Source organism: Ambystoma mexicanum, chromosome 3q (genome assembly GCF_040938575.1).
Source record: "Ambystoma mexicanum isolate Mex_15411 chromosome 3q, UKY_AmexF1_1, whole genome shotgun sequence".
Taxonomy (NCBI): Eukaryota; Metazoa; Chordata; class Amphibia; order Caudata; family Ambystomatidae; genus Ambystoma; species Ambystoma mexicanum.
In genome coordinates this window covers 890,082,189-890,101,130 of record NC_090926.1, presented here as the reverse complement: position 1 = coordinate 890,101,130, position 18,942 = coordinate 890,082,189, and the positions used below count along the sequence as shown (strand labels likewise).

At 48.3% G+C, this 18,942-nt stretch overlaps 1 long non-coding RNA gene across 1 annotated transcript in view; it reads right to left on the bottom strand.

Moving 5' to 3' along the window:
- The window catches only part of LOC138581932 (uncharacterized), a 159,120-nt gene that overhangs the window by 27,843 nt on the left and 112,335 nt on the right, over positions 1–18,942 (bottom strand). The window contains exon 3 of the long non-coding RNA XR_011304884.1: positions 8,785–8,959. This is a non-coding gene — a long non-coding RNA (uncharacterized lncRNA). The remainder of the gene's footprint in view (positions 1–8,784; positions 8,960–18,942) is intronic.

Genomic DNA, 18,942 nt, shown 5'->3' with positions numbered 1-18,942 from the left:
TTTGCGCCACTTGCATTTTGTATTAAGTTTTTAGCAGAGGTGCCCAGGAAAAGGGAATTGCAGTAGTCACGTTTTGTGCTGACAGTGGCTCTGGCAATGGATAGTCAGTTTTGTATCGATAAGAAGGGTTTGACTGCGTTAATTATTTTTGTGGTGAGTCCTGCAGACGAGGCTATGGCATTTACCTGTCGGGTCATGGATAAGGATGAGTCGAGATATACCCCTAGTGTTTTTACTGCTGAGGATACTGTGATAGTGTTGCTGTCGACGTTAAAGGTGTTGTATTTTTGTGACAATTTGTTTAGCGTTTCTTTGGTGTCTACCACTAGGATCTCTGTTTTGTCTCTGTTGAGAATAGGGTGGCTGCATATTGTATATAGATGCCGGTGAGGGGGATTAAGACCTGTGTGTCGTCAGCATAGTTGGTATAAGCTATGTTGCGACTATCGCGCTCATTGAACAGTGGAAGGGTGAAGATGTTGTATAGGGTGGGTGCTGTGCAAGAAACTTGAGGTACTCCACAGTGTATGGTGGTTGGTGGGGCCGAGGCCGAGTCAGAGAAAACTCTCATGAGTATGCCACGGAGGAAGGAGTCGAACAATGCTGTGGCTTCTGGGGACAAGTGGGCAGCGCTTTTTAATTGCTTGCCTAGAATATCATGGTTGACGAGGTCAAAGGCAGTGGATAAATCTGGTAGAAGGAGAAGTGCCGGTTTGCCTTTGTCCATGATGTCTCCGAGTTGTATTTTTAAATCTAGTAGGGCAGATTCTGTTCCACGGCCAGGACGGAATCCGGATTGGCTTTTGCCTAGTATTTTGTTTTTTTCTAGAAATTGTTGTATTTGTGTGTATGCCACCTTGTCCAGAATCTTGAGGAGAAACGGTACAGTGGTGATGGGCCTTTGGTTGGTGGCTATTTCCGGGTCTAGAGTGGGTTTCTTCAGTAGCGGACGTACCCATGCTTCTTTTAACCAGTCCGGGACTGTGTTCATGTTAAAGGAGGCATTGATGAATGTTTTGGGGAAAGTGGCTAATGATTCAGTGCAGTCTTTGGCTAGTTTAGCCGGATATGCATCGCCTTTGCAGTTGGATGGTTTACTTTTTTTGACAATGTCTATTTCAGGTATTGTGACTTCCCTGAAGGAGAATGGTTTTATTTTCTGTGAGTTAGCCTTGATTTCAGGGCAGGCTGTCTGGGTGATGTGTTTGGAGAGGTTTTTGTGGTGTTCCAGGATCTTAACCTGCAGGAGCTCAATTTTGTTTACTAGGGCTGTCTGCACACTGGTGCACCATGCTATGTCTTTGGTGATTTCTATAGATTTGGTGGCTGGGATGGAGAGTTCTCTATAGATGGCGAAAAGTTCCTTGGATTCTGAAGTGGCGTTGGTGATTCTTTTGTTGTACGATAAGGATTTGGCAGTAACTATGGCTTTTTTTGTAACTAGCAGCAATGGATTTATAGGCCGATAGCGTATCGTCATGTAGGAAGGCTTGCCAGTTTTTTAATGCTCTCTGTTTTTGTGTCCGGAGTTCTTTGAGTTCAATAGTGAACCAAGAGTTGTTGTGTTATTATTTTTTTTGCTTTTTTGTTCTGGAGGGGTGCGATGGCTTCAATAGCAGATTCCATAATGGAGTTGTATGCTACTGCGAGCACAGTGGGGTCTGTGGAGGTGGGGAGGTGGAGGGATGGTGTTTCTAGGAAGGGGAGGATGTTTTCTTTAGTTAAGTTATGGGCACTTCTGGCTTGTGCCTGTGGGATGGGTTGGAACTTTTTGGACAAGTCTGTGCAAGTGGGGATGAAAAAATGGATGAGGTGGTGGTCAGACCAAGGAATAGGAGTGTTGGAGCCTACATCTACATTACAATTGTGGTCAACTACCCAGTCGAGGGTGCAACCTTTGCAGTTTGTGGGTGTGAGTTTTTTTTGCTGGAAGCCAACCTCGTGGAGGGTTTGTGCTAGAGCTTTGGCTGATTTGTCCTTGGGATCTGTAGATTGAGTGTCCTTGTGGGACTGCTTGTGAAATGGCTGGTCCTGCAGCTTGGTGGAGCCAGGACTTGGTTATAGCCAGTATGTCTAGGTTCAGGTTGGTTAGGAGGTCATAGATTTCTGTGGCATGGGCTGGGAGGGATCTGGCATGTATGAGTGTGCATTGGAAGTGGGAAGGCTCCTCTGGTTTGGACGCCTTTTTGTTTGTAGGGGGGGAAGGGTCGGCAGTGGTTGTGGTATAAGATTGTGTGGGTTGGTTCGAGATTTTGGTAATGGCAGTAGTGACTATAATATTATTACTAGTGGAGAGCTTGTTGGGTTGTGTAAGGAGGGGTGAGGTTTTGGAGGAGGCAGGGGGTGCTTTGTACTGGGAGATGGATGGGGGCTTGAGAGGGTTGGTGAGATGGGCATAGCGTGTGCGTACCCTGAGGAGCTTGTTTCTGCTGTTAAGTGGTCTGGGGCGAGTGGGGAATGTGGCGGAGCTGTGGTAGTGGGTTTGCAGATTTTCTGAAGTGGGTGTGAGTTTGGGGGGTGGTGTGATGATCTTGTGTTAGTGGTGTATGGTTTGTTGGGTTGTGTGAGGAGGGATGGGAGAAAAGGTGTGGGTGGGATGTTAGGGAGAAATGAACGTGTAGTGGTATCCATGTTGTGTGGCGATGTAGAGTGAGAGGATGAGAGTGGCTGGTAGGGTGGCGTGGGTGTGTGCATGGAAGTGTGCAGGGCAGTGCTGTGTGTAGAATGCATAGGCTGTGACTAGTGTGGAAGGTAGTGTGTCGCTGGCTGTGTGGGGCGGTGCGTGCTCGGGTGGTTAAGTTAATACATAGACCAGGGTAGACGGTTGACCTGATGAGGAGGTGCATATTGTAGTATGTTGGGGCGGGCATAGCCGAACGTGGCATACAATTTAGTTCAGTTTAGCAATTTTACAGTATGAAAAAAGTTGCCATTAATCACATTGAGCGGTCCACATTATGCTTGTTATATATGCGAGCAGGTTACGAGTAGTACGGCAGTTGATGCTAGGGCCGCGGGGATACTGTGGTGGCAGAATAGAGGAAAGAGTTAGGCAACACAATTTTAGGCCAGGTACCGGCACAGTAACATTTACATCAGTGCAACATAGTTTGGTATGAGTGAGCATAGCTATTGTTGCGGGGCGAGGAGATCATTTTACACATTGTTATAGATACTGTGGATACAATACATTGTTAGCGAGTTCTTGCATGGAGTATATGCAGGCTCTGGGTTTGGATCTTACCCCTTTAAAAGTTGGTGCAGCATGGGTGGCACTGAGTCCTGAAAGGGTCAAGGGATCAAGAACTTTCAGTGTTCGGAGGGAGAAAGCCCTGGGCAGCCCACAGCCCTTTTGGCTCTGACAGGCTCGGTACAGGGCCTTTTGAATCAGGCTTTCGGATGTCGGGCCAGCTTCCGCCTCCGGTGCCAATGGTGCATGTAAGAGGTGGCGGGGGCCAATCAGCTGCTTAGATGGCTTTGGCGGCCATTTTCCTGGTTTCCAAGGGAACGGATGGAAACACACGCTGATCAAACGAATTGTCGCGTGTCCTAGGCAATTGAAACAGGACTAATTCAACACTGCGGAAGACATTGGTTGTGCAGGGAAACTTGCACTCAGCTGCTGTAATGTGAGGGATTGCAGCCAGCAGTAGGAGCGGGTGCAGCAAGCGCGGCTCCTTTTGCGCTGCAACTTGTCTTGAGTAGAAAGGGAGGGAAGGGGGGGGCTCCAGCCCGGACCCACGCATTGCAGCTTCAGGAATGGCAATCCTGGGTTTGGCCAGGATACATGCCAAATCTTTCAGCTTGCTGATGTGTCTCATCCCTTTCGGGTGCGAAAAGCGGTCAAACAAGCAGGCCTCTGGGGACTGTGCATCCAGTACCACCTTCCATTTATGTAGTTTTTTGATACCTCTTGCCAATATGTCCTTGCTACCGGGCAAGCCCAAAACATGTGTAGCATCCCCGCTACAGCTGACTTGCACCTGGGGCACCTCTGCTCTCTCGCCCCCGGAAACTGCGATATTTGTTCCGGTGTCATGTAAGCTCTATGTTTCACCAGCAATTGCACCATCTGTAACCTCGCGTTCTGGGTCACTTTCTTGTGATATCCTAAGCTCTCCTTCCAGTGTGGCTCCATAAAAGCCTCTCCTACTTCTGCCTCCCATTTATCTTACAAGGAGTCGTTTTGATGCTTTTGATTTTTAATTTATTATTATTTTTCACATCGGCTTCTCTCCGCCGACTCCAGCACTAGACCAGGCTATCCAGCCCAACTGGCACCCGGACCTGGGAGGACCAGATATCAGCTCTAACCAGAACCCACCACCATACTCAATTAGCCCTGAAAAAGACTTAGGTTGAAACGCGCGTCGGCTGTTTGCACTCACCAATGTTGACCAACTGGCAGCATCTGCCACTTTGATGTTTCTTTTTTGCTCTGGTGAATTGACAAACATAATAATGAATTAAAAATCAAAAGCATCAAAACGACTCCTTTGACTTGACCATGAACCAAAACCAAAACAAATCTGCTATTTCTTGGACTATTGAACCCCCCCAGTGCCCTTAATCATCCACAGGTTTGTTATCCCATTTAAACATTCAGCAAATTGGGAACCCTGGAGTTGATAAACCAGGATCCAGGATGCAGGCTGACTTGGAATTGTCTAATAGAAGGAGCGCGGTGGATATGGAGTCCCGACCCAGACGACTCGACCCGACTGAAAACCATATACGCGATATAGTATGTCCGCCCGCTGCCATGTCATATTAGACATCCACTTTTTCGTGTTTCGCCATTAACTCGCTATATTCGGGCCACCGGAGCGTGATCACTCACTTCAATATGCCATACACCATGTATTGACCCGAGTGAATGCCTGTATGTTCAGTCAATTCCTCAAAGGGTATGTATACGGTATCATGTAATAAATCTCCTACACTGGCCAGTCCGCAGGTTTCCCAGTGCTTCCGGACTGCGATCTTTGCATGCACCAGGCGAGGCACCATGGAGACCAAAGGAATCTGTGTCAAGATAGGATCTGAGAGCCCCAACAGTACCATTGCTCTGTCCCACACCTTAACTCCCAGAGTCACTAGATCGGACCAACTTTCCCGTCTGGGCTTACCAAGCCATATTAACTGCACATAATTCTGCACATTAGCTTGCAGCATCTTTGTGTCTGGGTTGGGATCTTCTGCCAGCCAGTCTACCATGAATTGCAATTGTCCTGTTATGTAGTATCGCTCAAAACATGGTACCCTGATGCCCCCCTCTCTGTGCGGTCAATATAAAGTCAGCGCTATCCTATTCCTCCCATATTTCCACAGGAAACCTCTACAGACGCCCTCTATGGCCCTGGAGAAGGATCTTGGTATATAAAATGGTACTTTTACGAAATAATGCAGAAGTCCTGGCAGTACCACCATTTTCAATAAAGCCGCTCTACCCATCATTGACAAGGGTAGTTTAGCCCAGAATTTCATCGAGAACTTGATCCCTTCTAGGGCTTGCAGTGTATTCTGCGCGTATTTAACCTCTGGGTCGTGGTACACATTTATACATAGATATCTAAAACTATGCACTTTCCACTGCAGTGCTTGTACCGGCAAGTCCCGCACTGCCCTCCCCCAAGTCACGCTAGCAGAAATATCCCTGACTTGTCCATACTAATTGTAATTCCCCAACGCGCAGCAAACAACTCCATTGTTTCCAATAACAGTTATAGGTTATCCTCTGAGTTCTGAATATATAAAAGCGTGCCATCAGCATACAATGACATTAAATGCCTGTCGCCATCTATTTCAATCCCGGCCTCCCTAAATTCTGTCCTGAGATACTGGGCAATCAGCTCCATGGCTATGGTATACATATACATAGCTCCCATGCCACTGAAATGTGTTTCCCCGTTTTGACCCTTGCCATCGGCTCAGTGTACACCAGTCGGACCCATTTGATAAATGCCTGGCCAAATCCCAAACTATTCAGTGTTGCTTAGCGCCAATCCCAGTTCACTTAGTCATACGCTTTTACTGCGTCCAATATGGCTATGGCGCACGGTGCCTCCCAAGACCCTGTTACATCCAATACATGGCGTAACCTTCTCAAGTTCCAGGCCATGCTACGGTCTGGGACATAACCCGCTTGGTCTGGGTTCACTAGCTTAGTTATCACACCCTTCAACCTATTTGCTAGTATGGATGTTAATATCTTGCTGTCCTGATTCAGCAACAAAAATGGCCTGTACGAGCCACAGTCTAACAGGTCTTTATGTGGTTTAAGGAGAGGTATAATTAGTGATTCCCTTAGGCTAAGTGGGAGGGTCTCTGTTTCGTAGGCGTCATTGAACGTGGCCAGCAGATGGGGGCTAAGTCTTGCTCATAGTCTTTGTAGAATTCACTTGGTAACCCATCTGAGCCTGTCGGCAAACCCCTGATCCTAGTTTGTATTTCTTCCACTGTGATAAGCACCTCCAATCTGTCCCTCTCCTCTTGGGTCAATACTGGGAACACAACTTCACCTAACACGTCCTTCAATCAAGAGCAAACACCTGGGTCCGCTTTGATACAGTTGCTGGTAAAACTCTCGGACTACATCATTAATCCACTTGTGTGTGTGACACACTCCTTTCTGCAGAATATTTATCGCATATATGGGGCTCCTGTGTGTTTCATTCCTATATAGCCATGCTAGCAATTGACCAGGTTTATCTCCCTCTATATGTTGTCTTTCTGTATACTTTGCAAAGCTATGTTTAACCAGTCTATCCCAGCAATCCATACATTTCTGTTTTAGTTCCTCCTTTTTTTAGCTTATTATTTTGATCTTGCTCTTGGCTTTGTTCTATTATCCTCGATTGCTCCTCCGCAGCGGACAACTCCTTATTTACAGTTTCTTAAATGCTATTGGAACCTGCTATGACTGCCCCTCTCACCGCTACCTTCAGGGCTTCCCAGAAGACTCCAACCCTGGGTACACTGCCTAGATTGTTAGCTATATATTCACTGATAGTAGCTTTGATACTATCTCTGAATACCGGATCCCTCAATGATTCGCTTCTTTGTCTCCATGTGGGTATTGGGGCTCTAGGGACTGTGTATTGCCATTGTATAGGCAGAAGGGCGTGATCTGGTAGGACTCCCTCTTATATTCAGCATGCTTGATCTGGTGTTTTATTTCTTTCCCTACAAAATATAATCTATTCTTGTTTGTACTGCAGACATCCTCCAGAACAAAGTAATATAGGAGGGTCAGCAATGCTCTTGCAGGCGGTGCTGCCTTGGTAAATTTACTGTCCAATCTGTCCAAAACCGGATTCAGGGTACAATTGAAATCCCCACCCCATAACATATTACTGTCTCGATATGGTGCCAATCTAGAGTACAGGGTCTGGAAATATTTCGCAGTGCTATGGTTGGGGGCATATGTATTAATCAAACATGTGTCCACCTGTTCCAGGAGGCTCTGGATGAGCCCCATTCTACCCTCATTATCGGTCTTCACTTGAGTGACCTTGAAAGGTACTGAGGGCGCCACCCAAATCCGCACCCCTCTAGCGTACTGTGGGTCCATTGAGGCAAATAACTGGCCTTGCCAGTGTTTCCTTGGACAGTCGGATCCTCCGTAATATGCCTCTCCCCCACTGTGACAGCTAATGGGCCACTTGCAGGACGCTGTATGGCAGGGCATGCATCCGCTCTTCGCTGGGGCTGCTATTATACCTCTCCTCCTGACCAGATTCCACGGGTCCAACGCTAACGGTGCTTTTGCCGCGTGTGTCTACATACATTTTGTTTTAATTTTGTTGTATTTCCGTTAGACCAGGCAAGTGAATGCCTTCTTTGCACACTCCTAGTATGCACCTTCCGTTTGTGCAAAAGGGGGTCTAGGGCTCACCGGAGGGACTCGAGCACTTGCCTGTCACTGTGCTTGAGTCTCACGCTGCCGAGCCCCGCGGTAACCCTATAATGTAGTCCGTCCGGTCACTGTGGCTGCAGGACCTCTGATCACATCTTTTCATTTTCAGCATGCACCTCCGATACCCCACGTCGGTCTGTGCTAGGAGTCGCCGGCTTCTTCTTTGCTGCACGCCCTCCACTGGATTCGGGCTGCGCACACTCCAAAGGTTGTTTGGTTCCTCGCTCTGGGTCCTTTGTTCAGACTAGCACTGCAGCGCCATCTTGGGTCTTGCAGCTGTCCACGCCCGAAGTTTCGTCTTGCAGAACACTGCATCCTGCTGTACACTACACTCTGCCATGCAGCCTGGCGTTGCAGGGATCTTCATACATGTTGCCCTATATTTATGGACAATAACTTTTCCATAAAGTGCTGGTTTACTCAGGATGAGCTCGGATCTGGCGGGAGCTAACGAAGAAGCTGACCTACACCATCGGCTGTAGCCATGCCCCGAATTATAGATTCATATATGTTTACTGGACTGAATTCTATTTTTCCCCTTGAGTCTTTTATTGATGTTTTGTGCTTGCTACCCAGTAGCTGATTCCATTTCCTGAGGAAAACAGTTCAAATATTGCTCCGAAAACTATTCATTTATACAGTTTTCATGAAGTGCTGGATGAAATTGTTTCCAAAAGATTCAAAATTTAAAATGCCTGCAGTTCCTACAGTCACTGCGCGATCCGTGCTTCGCAAAAATAAAGAAACAATGTCAGCACTAAAAGCCTACCCTTCCCCAGTCTCCCCGCTAACCACGCAACAAAAACAAAGGCAGCAAAGAGAAACAACACACCACACAAAACAAAAATGGAAAGCGCACTGCTCACCTTGAAAACTGAAGTCAGCTGGATAAGGAATGAAGGCTGAAGCTCACCTCAGGAAACATGCCGCCGTGCACATGGAGAGCCGACTGCTGCCACCCGGAAATGCTTCAAATTACTTACAGCTGATCGCGACGCAGGAAAACTCCTCCTCCAGTCTTCACACGCGGTAATGAAGATGCTGCCAAGCAAGGTAACAAAAGATCTGTTCTGTTCTGCAAGCCAGTGGAAAATGACTAAGAAGTACAACACATGTACAAAAATAAACAGCAAACCCACGTGTCCTAATACCCAGTCAAATAACTACCCAATAAAACAACCTTAAAAACAGAACTGCTGTGAAAAAAATAATTTTGATATCAGCAAGCTACTTAGCTTAAATTATGTTTTTATTTCTTCTTTTCTTTAAATTTCTTCTTTCTTGAAAAAACCTGGAATCTTCTACTCTGCTTAGCTCGGTTGGCTAGCTCGGTTGGCTGTCTTGAAATACGGAACTTCTTCCTGTGGAAAAGTTTGCCTCACAGAAGACCTGGGCATAAAACTTAGGTACAACATTTTACATGACCTGCTCTCTGAAGAACTAAAATGAAAGGCAGTTTAGAATGTTTAGCCTTGTCCTTTGTTCTCCCATCCACCAATCTCGACTCCTGTTCCTTTCCTCCATCTTGGCTTGGGCCCCCACCATCATTCTGAACACCTCAGTTAAGGCCCAAACTGAAACCCAAAGAACTTCACTGAAGAAAGCAAATAATAAAATTATTAAAACTCAGGAAAGAGAAAGTGATCTACAAGGCAGGTAATAGTGTATGAAAACATGTTGGTAATCTTCTCAAGGACCTGAATTATGCTGGTTATGCTGGTTATATTCCCAGGGACCTGACACACTGGTCCCCCATCTCTGCCCTTCACATCTCTTGAATTTTGATAATGTACTGTGCAGGGTCCTCATCCTCTGCCATAGTGTGTTGCATTACAGACTGTACATTTGGGGTGTTGGGATATGCTTGCCGTAGCGCGTCTTACACTTGTGCCATAATGTTGTTGAAAGGTGCCCCATCGTGTGCATCGTTGTCCAATTTCACTCCCGGATATCCCGCCTTGACCCATATGTCCCCGGCCTGAGCATCAACAATTGCCACTAGCAAACCTTTGTAGGGGAGGCCTGGTATAACACTGACACAATGAGTACAATTTGTAAAACCTTTATTGAAGTTGTTGGGGCTGGACAAACTCCTACTTTGCCCTATAACTACGATGAGAGTAGTCTCAACTATCAAACGATAAACAAAACAGTCCTAATGGAGTCTGTCAAATCAAAATGGCTTATGCTAACAAAACCTAATGCCTGTCCTATCTCTTGTACAAAAAGTGTATAAAGAAGAAATGTATCCAAAGGAAAAATCAGTGTTCAAAAGAATAAATGTGATTGAACCAGCTCTCCTCCCCACGTTAGACCTCCCAGAGTAAGGCTGTCACTGTAGGCAGAATGACACACTCTGGCTCGGCTTTCAAAACAATAAACAGTTACACAACGTGGGTCGAAGCCCATCTGGCATTCCACGTTAAAGTCTCTTTTCCTGACTTCCAAATAATGTTTTAACACAAAGTTCACGTAGGTCTCCGCCCTGCACAGTAAAGTTCAACAAAAACTTGCAAGGGGGCTCCCTTCCCCAAGCTTATTTCACTTTGGGTCTCCATCTGTCGGCCTTGGACCACTTTCGGATGTCGAAGACTTTCGAATGTGCGTGGCTTTCTTTACAGACCACTGCAGGACCACTTCAACTCAAAGTTCACGATTTAATGTTCACTCTCCCTTTCTCTAGGAGTTCATCTTGCTTACTTCACTTTTGCTGTTCATTTGCTTTATTGCTTCAGACAATGTACCTTTCACAGAGACTTTCGAATGGGCTACTTCCTTTCGCCGGACCACTGCGTTATTAGTATCACCAATTTCACAGCTGTCCTTACTTCAAAGTTCATTCACAGGTTCACCACCCTGAGCCTTGTCTCCTCCCAGGTGATCCGCCTGCAGTACACCACCCCCAAGGTCAGGATGAGGAAACGTCTGCCCATGGGATGAGACTTCCTGTCTAATAACAAATTCTAAAGATCCATCTTTGAATAATTGTATGGGGAATACATCAACCCTTAAATCCAAGCCCATACCTAAAAGAACTGAAATTGTTGTTGGGAACTACAAGTCCATTAATCCCATGAGTACTGGTGCGATGAAGAGGGCTGATGAGTCATTCTGTGGTAATAGTCAGGCAATTAAGCCTAATAGGCCACACCTGAAGGAACCTGTGAGGCATAAAATGCCCCCTCAGGTGCAGTCTATGAGAAGACGCTGGAACTGTGACTAGAGTGTGTGCAATAGTAGCAGAAGCAGAAAGAAGAAGGCACAGTGTTGGCAAAGCAAGCAGAAGTGGGAGAACCAGAGGGACACCAGAACGTAATGGAGCAGATTTCACCTGCTTGTTCTAAGAGGGTCCTATTCCTCCAAACTCTGAAGTGCAGAGACTGTGCAGCAGAAGACATGCAAAGGGGCAGTCTTTCCCCATGTGAGCCTGATTGCTGTAGTTGCTGGAAACTTATCGAAGACTGAGGCGTGGAGCTTTGGGCGAGTCGTGGGTATCGGGGGTGAGAGGGGGTCCTTGAATGAGTGGCTGGACCAGTTACACCTGATCAGTAGATGTTGTACCCGAAGTCGTGGAAGTCAAGCAACCCGCAGAACAAGGATCACAGAAGCCGTTGAGTAAAACCTGGCCTATGATTCCTTGCGTGAGCACTGCCTGCAACAGTATCCAGTCTAAACTTCACTTGCGTAGAAGTAGAAGAAAGTTGAAGCTGTTTGTTGCATTTCCTAACAAGGTAACAATGGAAAGTAGCACTGGTGTATGATTGGAAAAGTCTCTCTTACTTGTGTGAAAGCAAATGCTAATGAAAGACATTGTTAAGCCCTTAAACGTTATCAAGAAGTGGTCACGTGTCTCACATTAAGCAGAACGAACATTGTGAAACCCATTGTTACACACTTAAAAGCTTCTACAACTTAAGAAGGGATCACGTGTGCCTAGTTTTGTTTTCTAAGTGAAGAGTGAACTTTATCTCTTTATTCAAACAAACACCTATTGCACATAAAATAAGTTGTGTTTAAACATTGTATCTGCAGTTGAAGAGAGTGCAAGCATTCCCCAAGTCAAAAGTATTCCCTTATTGAGATTAAAAGCAGCCTTTTTCAAAGTCAGTAAACAGTCTACAATAACTGTGAGCCCAATAGAAGATCACTTGTACAAGTTAAAAGAGTGCAAACATTACCTGAAGCCAAGAGAGTGGCAGCAAGGCTTCTGGGTAATTATCTGGCTAACAGTTGGCAGAGAGGTGAAGGCCAAGCTGGGGAAAGGAAATCTTGTTGCTTATGAACACTATTGAAGTTGTCTCAACCTATATTGCCAGAGACTGGTGTAGAAGGAACAATGTGGGTCTAAAAGGTCATTTTTTTATTTTTTATTTATAGGTTAGTTGTAAGGCACATATACAAAAAATGGTGTTTCGAGGCGCCACAAGACAAAAAAGGGAGGAACAGGGGAGAAAGGTAACAATAACGGTCCTACTAGGCCTTGTGACGTTTTGATCGTGCAAGTGCAGGACAAAGAAGTGCAAGGGGGGGTGTAAGTGCCAGTCTGCGCAAAATGCAAAGTGCTAGGGTGGGAAGGGAAGTGCAGGGTGAAAAGGAGAGAGAGAGTGCAAGTGAAAGAAGGGGTTGAGGAGGGGGGAAAGGGCCACAGGGCTTAGGCAAGTGCCCGGGATTGCATGGCGTGCAAAGGATGAGGGCCCACAGCTAAGTGCGAGGAAGGGGGTGGACTGGTGGGGAGCCTGGTGCCGTTTAGAACTCAGAGGGAACCAGGCAGCCAGTCACTGCGGCTGGAGGGGGTGTTAGCAAGGAATGAGGAGAGGGAAGGAAGGAGAGAAAAGGAGGATCTTGAGAAGCTTCTGGAACTTAAGAAGATCCGTGTAAAGCCTGAGTGGGGCAGGGAGACCATTCAAGAGGCAGGTTCCTGCAGAGGAGAGATATCTACCCTCCACTCTCTGCTTAGAGAAGTGACTGTTTTAGAGCTAGCAGGGGGGTATTTAGGGAGAGTCAGGTGTAGCGGGGTACCAGGCCCCAGAAGGCCTTGTGGATGCTGCAGAGGGTCTTGAACTTAATCCTAGCAGCAACCGGAAGCCAGGGGAAAGATTTTAGTGCTGGAGAGATGTGGTCCCTGAGCATGAAGCCAAGGATACGTCTTGCAGTCCTATTCTGGATTAGTTGAAAGTGGCGATTGGAGGATATGATATGATATGATATGGTATTTGTAACGCGCCTATACACATGTGTTTCAAGGCGCGACGAGGCAGGGAGGGGAGGGACAAGGGGAGACGGACAACGATCCTACTAGGCCAGGTGTAATTCAGATCGCGCAAGTGCAGGGGTGGGGGAGGGGGAAAAGTGCAAGGGGAAGGGGAGGGGGGAAGTGCAGTACAAGGTAAGTGGCGTAAAGTAATAAATAAATAAATAGGGCCTGCTGGTGGCAAGTGCGAGGTAAGTGCAGAGCAAGTGCTGGGGAAGGGGGGGGGGGCTGTAGGGATACAGAGACAGTCCCGCAGTGCAAAGGGGTTCCAGGGCATCAGTGCAAGTGGAGAGTGCTGGGCCCAGGACCGAGGCCGTTTAGAGTGGTCCAGTTGCAGGATCAGTGCAGTTTCAGTGAAGAATTTATTAGCTGTTCAGCAGGGGAGAGGGAGAGAGAAAGCAGAAGCAAAGAGGAAGGTTTTGAGGTGCTTCCGGAACCGGAGATGGTTCTCCTCAAGAGGTAGAGGCTGTTGCAGGAGTCCAATCTAGAGAGGACCTTGAGTTTCTGGGGGAAGGTGAGGAAAGAGAGAATGCCTCTAAGGAGGTGCAGATGATAGAGGGCCATCTTGGCAGGGTCCGCAATGTGAGGAGAGAAGGTGAGAGAGGAGTCAAGGATGACACCAAGGTTTTTTGCCTCACAAGAGGGTGAGGGGAGGAGATCCATAGAGAGCGGCCAGAAGGAAGGAGGGCGTTGGGGTTCCAACGGATGAGAGAGGAGGAAGAGGAGGCTGTAGAGAAAAAAACTTGGAGAGCTGCGTGTCGTCTGCATAACACTGGAAGTGAGGAGAGAAGGTGGAGATCAGGTGGGCCAGAGGGGCAAGGTAGATGTATATATAATAGAATATATAATATAATTGGTTATTTAGAACACGCTTAATACCAAAGAGGTTTCTAAGTGCGGACCAGGGATTCAAACCTTTGTTTCTCTGCGTTGTCTTGCTTCCAAGATGTATGCTTTGCCACTGAACTATACTACCCGTGCCAAGAGCCACGGCGAGAGCACAGAGCCTTGAGGTGCGCCACAGTTTGAGAGTGTGATAGGGAAGAGAAAAGGGCCCAGTTGAACCTGGGAAGGTCAGTCGGAGAGGAATGAGGTCAACCAGTCCAGTGCCTGGCCTGTGATGCCAAGGGTGTCACAGAGCTGATTTGTAAGGGTGGCCTGATTGACTGAACCGAATGCAGAGGAGAGATCCAGAAGGATAAGAACGGATGGAGAGATGGAATCAAACTTTGAGAGCACGTCTACACAGGTATTCAGTAGAGCAGTTTCCATGCCTGTGGCTGCTCTAAAGCCAGACAGGTGGTTTTGGAGACAACCAACAGATTCAGTGTGTTGGATCAGTTGGGAGATGACCAGCTTCTCTAGGAGTTTGCCCTGGAAGGGGGTGATAGAGATAGGGTGGTTGTTAGCCGGGCAGGAGGGATCGGCAGAGGGCTTTTTGAGGTGAGGATGCACAAGGGAGTGCTTGAGGGGTAACAAGAAGGAGCCAGTGTCAAAGAAGTAATTCCAGAAATCAGACAAGGCTGGCGCAAGGGAAGAAATGTTGTCCTTAATATTTCTGGAGGAGCAGGGGAGCACCTGTTTGGAGGAGACTTTCATAGAGAGTACTTGTCTAGAGACCTCATCTGGTGCTATGGGTGTGAAAGAGGAGAGTAGGTGGGAAAGGGACAGGGGGCCAAGGGAGGCTGAGGGCTGGGGAGGGATGAGGGAGGAGGGTAGAGGAGAGTGAGGACAGGATGTCCTGAGGTTTGGTTAAGAAGTGGGAGGCCAGTGAAGTACAGAGGGACAGGGATTTAAGGGGAAAAGTGGAGAATGCAGTAGGATTGGCAAGTTCCTTGCAGATTTTAAACAGTTTGCCCGTGTTGTTAGTGGCCCCAGAGATGCATGCTTGGATATGGGCCCTCTTCTTCGAGCGAGTCTGTATTGCCGTTGGAGCCAGCGTCAGTCCGATCTATCAGAGGATGTGCCTGAAGCCCACTACTTCCGCTCAGCAACTCTTCACTTGCATTTCAGATAGGCTTGGTCGGACTCATACCAGCGGCTGCGCTTCGAGGCAGGCTTCATACAGATCCTCATGACATGGGAAAGGATGTTCAGGGTATTAGTGAAAGAGAGGTGAAGATTAGCAAGGGCAGAGTCAGTGTGGGAGTCTGTGGCAGGAATGGGAGGGGGAATGAAAGTGGTGGCAAAAGCAGCAACTGACACGTGCTTCATCAGTTCAATGACAGGGAAGGAGACTGGCAGAACAGGCAGAGGCTTAGCCGTGGGACCTAAGAGATCCAGCTGAGAGGACAGGAGAGAATGGTCAAACCAGTAGAGAGGTGTAGTGAGAGGGTTGGAAATGGGGATATCTGCTGAGATGAGAGCATCCAAGGTATGTTCGGCTGAGTGCATTGGACCGGAGGGATAAATGGTGAGGGAAAAAAAGTCACAGAGGCTGCGGAAGAGTCCAATGGCCCAAACAGTAGAGTCAAGGTGCATATTGACGTCTCCGAGGAAGAGAAGCTTGGAGGTGGAGACAAGAAGAGAAGAGGTGAGGTCAGACCACTCCGAGAGGAAGAGGGAGACTGGATCAGGGGTCCTGTAGATGGTGGCGAGAGTCAACAAGAGGGTTGGAGAGACACCAAGCCTGCAGACGAGGCATTTGAAGGAAGAGTAGGTCTGTGTGGAACTGAGTGTAGCAGGGACCCATTCAGGGAAGATCAAGGCCACTCTACCTCCAGACCAGTTAGGCCTGGGCTAAGAGAGAATCTTCTAGCCCTCAGGGAGGAGTGTGTCAAAAGCAGTGGCAGAACTGACAGTGAACCACTTCTCAGTGAAAGCAAGAACGTCCAGGTCAAAATCTTCAAGAAGGAGACAGATATCAGAGGAGTGTTTAACAGCAGAGTGAGAGTTGAGGGTAGCTAGGTGAAGCTGGTTGCTACCTTTGAAGGTCTTCCGAGCAGGGGTACAGGGATGTGGTATGCCTGTCGTTGGTGGAGAAGGGGCACGAGGGGTGACAGAATGAGTGGCAGAAGAAGAGAAGAAGTTGATGAGAGATGGAAGACACCTATCAAGAAGGAGAAGGCTGGACTGAGAGCCCTGGGCCATGACAGTGCCATTCTGTTAGACATTAATGATACACCTAGAAGATCAGAAGCATGCCAAGAATACTTCCCATCTGGTGCCACCTTTAATGGGTGACGAAGAGAAAGGGGAGAGGACAGAGTCCATGTGGGGAGTTTATAGGTCCGTAGAGGGAGCGACAAAGAGGATGTCTGTGACAGTCTTCCTGGAAGAAGCATTCATATAGGTGTTAGCGATCGGCAGGCCTGGATTGGAGACCAGGATATCTTTTTTTAACCTTTTCCTTCCAGGCTTCGAGAGAGAGGTAGGATAGGTGATAGAGTAGCAGTTAGAGTGTAGGAGAGATGGAGAGCACCATGGAGGGATAGAGCAGAGAGAAGGAAAGGGGGAGAGAGAGAGACAGAGAAACTGCAATGCACAGGGAAACTGCACAAAGCACGACAAACTCACCAGGCAGCCTAGCAGCAAGACAGTTGCAGACAAGTTGGGTGCACGAGACGCCCAGGTCACAACAAAAAGAGTGGGTAACTTGAAGTATGGAGAGACTCCACTTATTAGATGCTTGGGGTAGCTTGGCCCCCATGCTTTCCGAAGTGGTGTGTATAATCAGGAGCCCTCCACCACTGGGGCCACTTTGCTGTGCCTGCTGCCAGCTTCAACTCCAGGGCCCAGATCACTGTGCGCTCCGCTCTGCCGAAAAGCCAGAACCATCTTAAGTGCCCTTCACCCCCAAGTCAATTTTTCTCATAGAAACACTGGGCCTCATTCTGACCCTGATGGTCCGGAAACAACAGTGCCGGTTGTTTCTGGACCGGCATACTACAAGTCTGCCTGCCGGAGCCGCCGTACCTGACCGGCTCTGACCCTGCATTGCACAGCAGCCACGGTAAGCAGACCGTCACAGAAGCACCGGAACGGTGCCGGTGCTTCTGTGGTCTCCACTCCCATAGAGTCCTATGGAATGGGGACGTACAATTTACCAGCGCCTCACTTTCCGGGTCATCTGGGTTGTAATCTCCCAGTGGCACCGGGAAGTCAGGCACTGGTAAATATTTACGGGTCCGGCAGCAACACGACGGTAGCACCAACACGGTTACCACCGGACCCATAATAAGCCCCACTGTCTCCACCGCTTCTGTGGGTGTGCTGCTCAAAAACCAAAAACTCCAGTCTTTACAACAGTCAGCACAGGGGGGTCCTCCATACAGTCCAGTTTTTTTTAAAGATTGCATACACTGCTGGTAAGCACCACTGTTTCCTGTATCAGGTTGCACTGCAATAAACAGTCCACCGTCCTCAGTCGACTTTCCTCATGTGCAGGAGGCAAATCAGTCCTTGAAATGCACCATATGAGCCCCTCTACCACCACAAGTGCCCTGGAGACCGATCCGGCTGCTCTAAACACACTTCTGCACTGTACCTGGGTGTCAAGTTCTCTCACTTGAGTGGCCCGGTATGAAGAACGAAGCCCGGACAGCTCCAGGACTCGACCAACATCAGATTCACTGTTCACTCTCTTGCTGGGGCTCACACCGACAGGGCAATCCCGGGGCTGACCAACAAAGGTAAGCGGTGGGGGGGGGTTGTCGGGCACCCCACAGCTACTAGCACGTTGCACTCTTCTCCCCTCTTCAGCACAAGCCAAAATCCAGCATGCAGGACCCTGGTCACAGGGCTTGGGCACAGAACCCCCCGTGGAGCCACCGGCTGTGCGCACACAGGGCTGAACAAACCTTCTTCTTCTTCTTCGTTTGCTGAGTTCTGTGAGCCTTGCTTTTGAAATTGTCAGTATCCCTGCACCACTCCTCCAGAGCGGCAGATGTGTACTCAGGCCTCAGGGGGACAAGTGGCGGGCCAATCGCCACTACCACTCTTCCTCACCAGCAGTAGTATGGGGAAGCAGAACGGCCGCTACTCCAGGACATAAACCCTGAGCCCGTTGCGGCCACCATCTTGGATTCATGGGGAATACCACCTTTGTTCCTCTCACGTTCTCTGGCAACTGGTCTGGCCTGTTTCACGGTCCAGGAGGTAGCCCACTGCAACCACGCCACATTTATGCACCGAACGGGCACTTTAGGGAGCCTCTCCATGCATGGAAGCTAATCAAATAACTGATCCACCGGGAGCCCCAAGGAAACACGTCCCAATGACATCACTGTGGCAGACAGACAAGAGAGGTAAAGAGGCTGCCCCTTTTGAAGAACGATATTCAAAGGTAGAGTGGCTGGCCTATTTGAAGGTGTTGCAGTGCCTTAAAGTGTATCTTGTCAAACTCTGTGTGATGCTGGAAATGCATCGGAGGGACAGGGCCTGTGTACCCTTGTCCTTTACTGCATTTTTATCATGTGTTCTGTCATGTTTTCTGCGCAGGAATTCATGTGGGACTCCTGGCGGTACAGCTCTCTCTTTTGGTTTGGTGAACAGACCCATGGCATACCCTTATGGGACCCATGGGTGGAGGTACAACCCTGTGCCCCTAGTGTATGTTTTTGGGCACCTGTGGGTGGCCCACAGAGCAGGGTATGGGCTGGTGGCAGCTCCATGCTGAATTGACAGGTGCTCTGAGTATCCTCCATTTTGGGATACCCAGGCCCTGCCATTGGAATCAGTTGATTCCTGATGGAAATCAAGATGGCCCCTGTGGCCTCTTGCCCAAAGTCCTGTGAAGCCCTAGCTCTGTCCCTTCCCCCTGACTGGCTGTTGG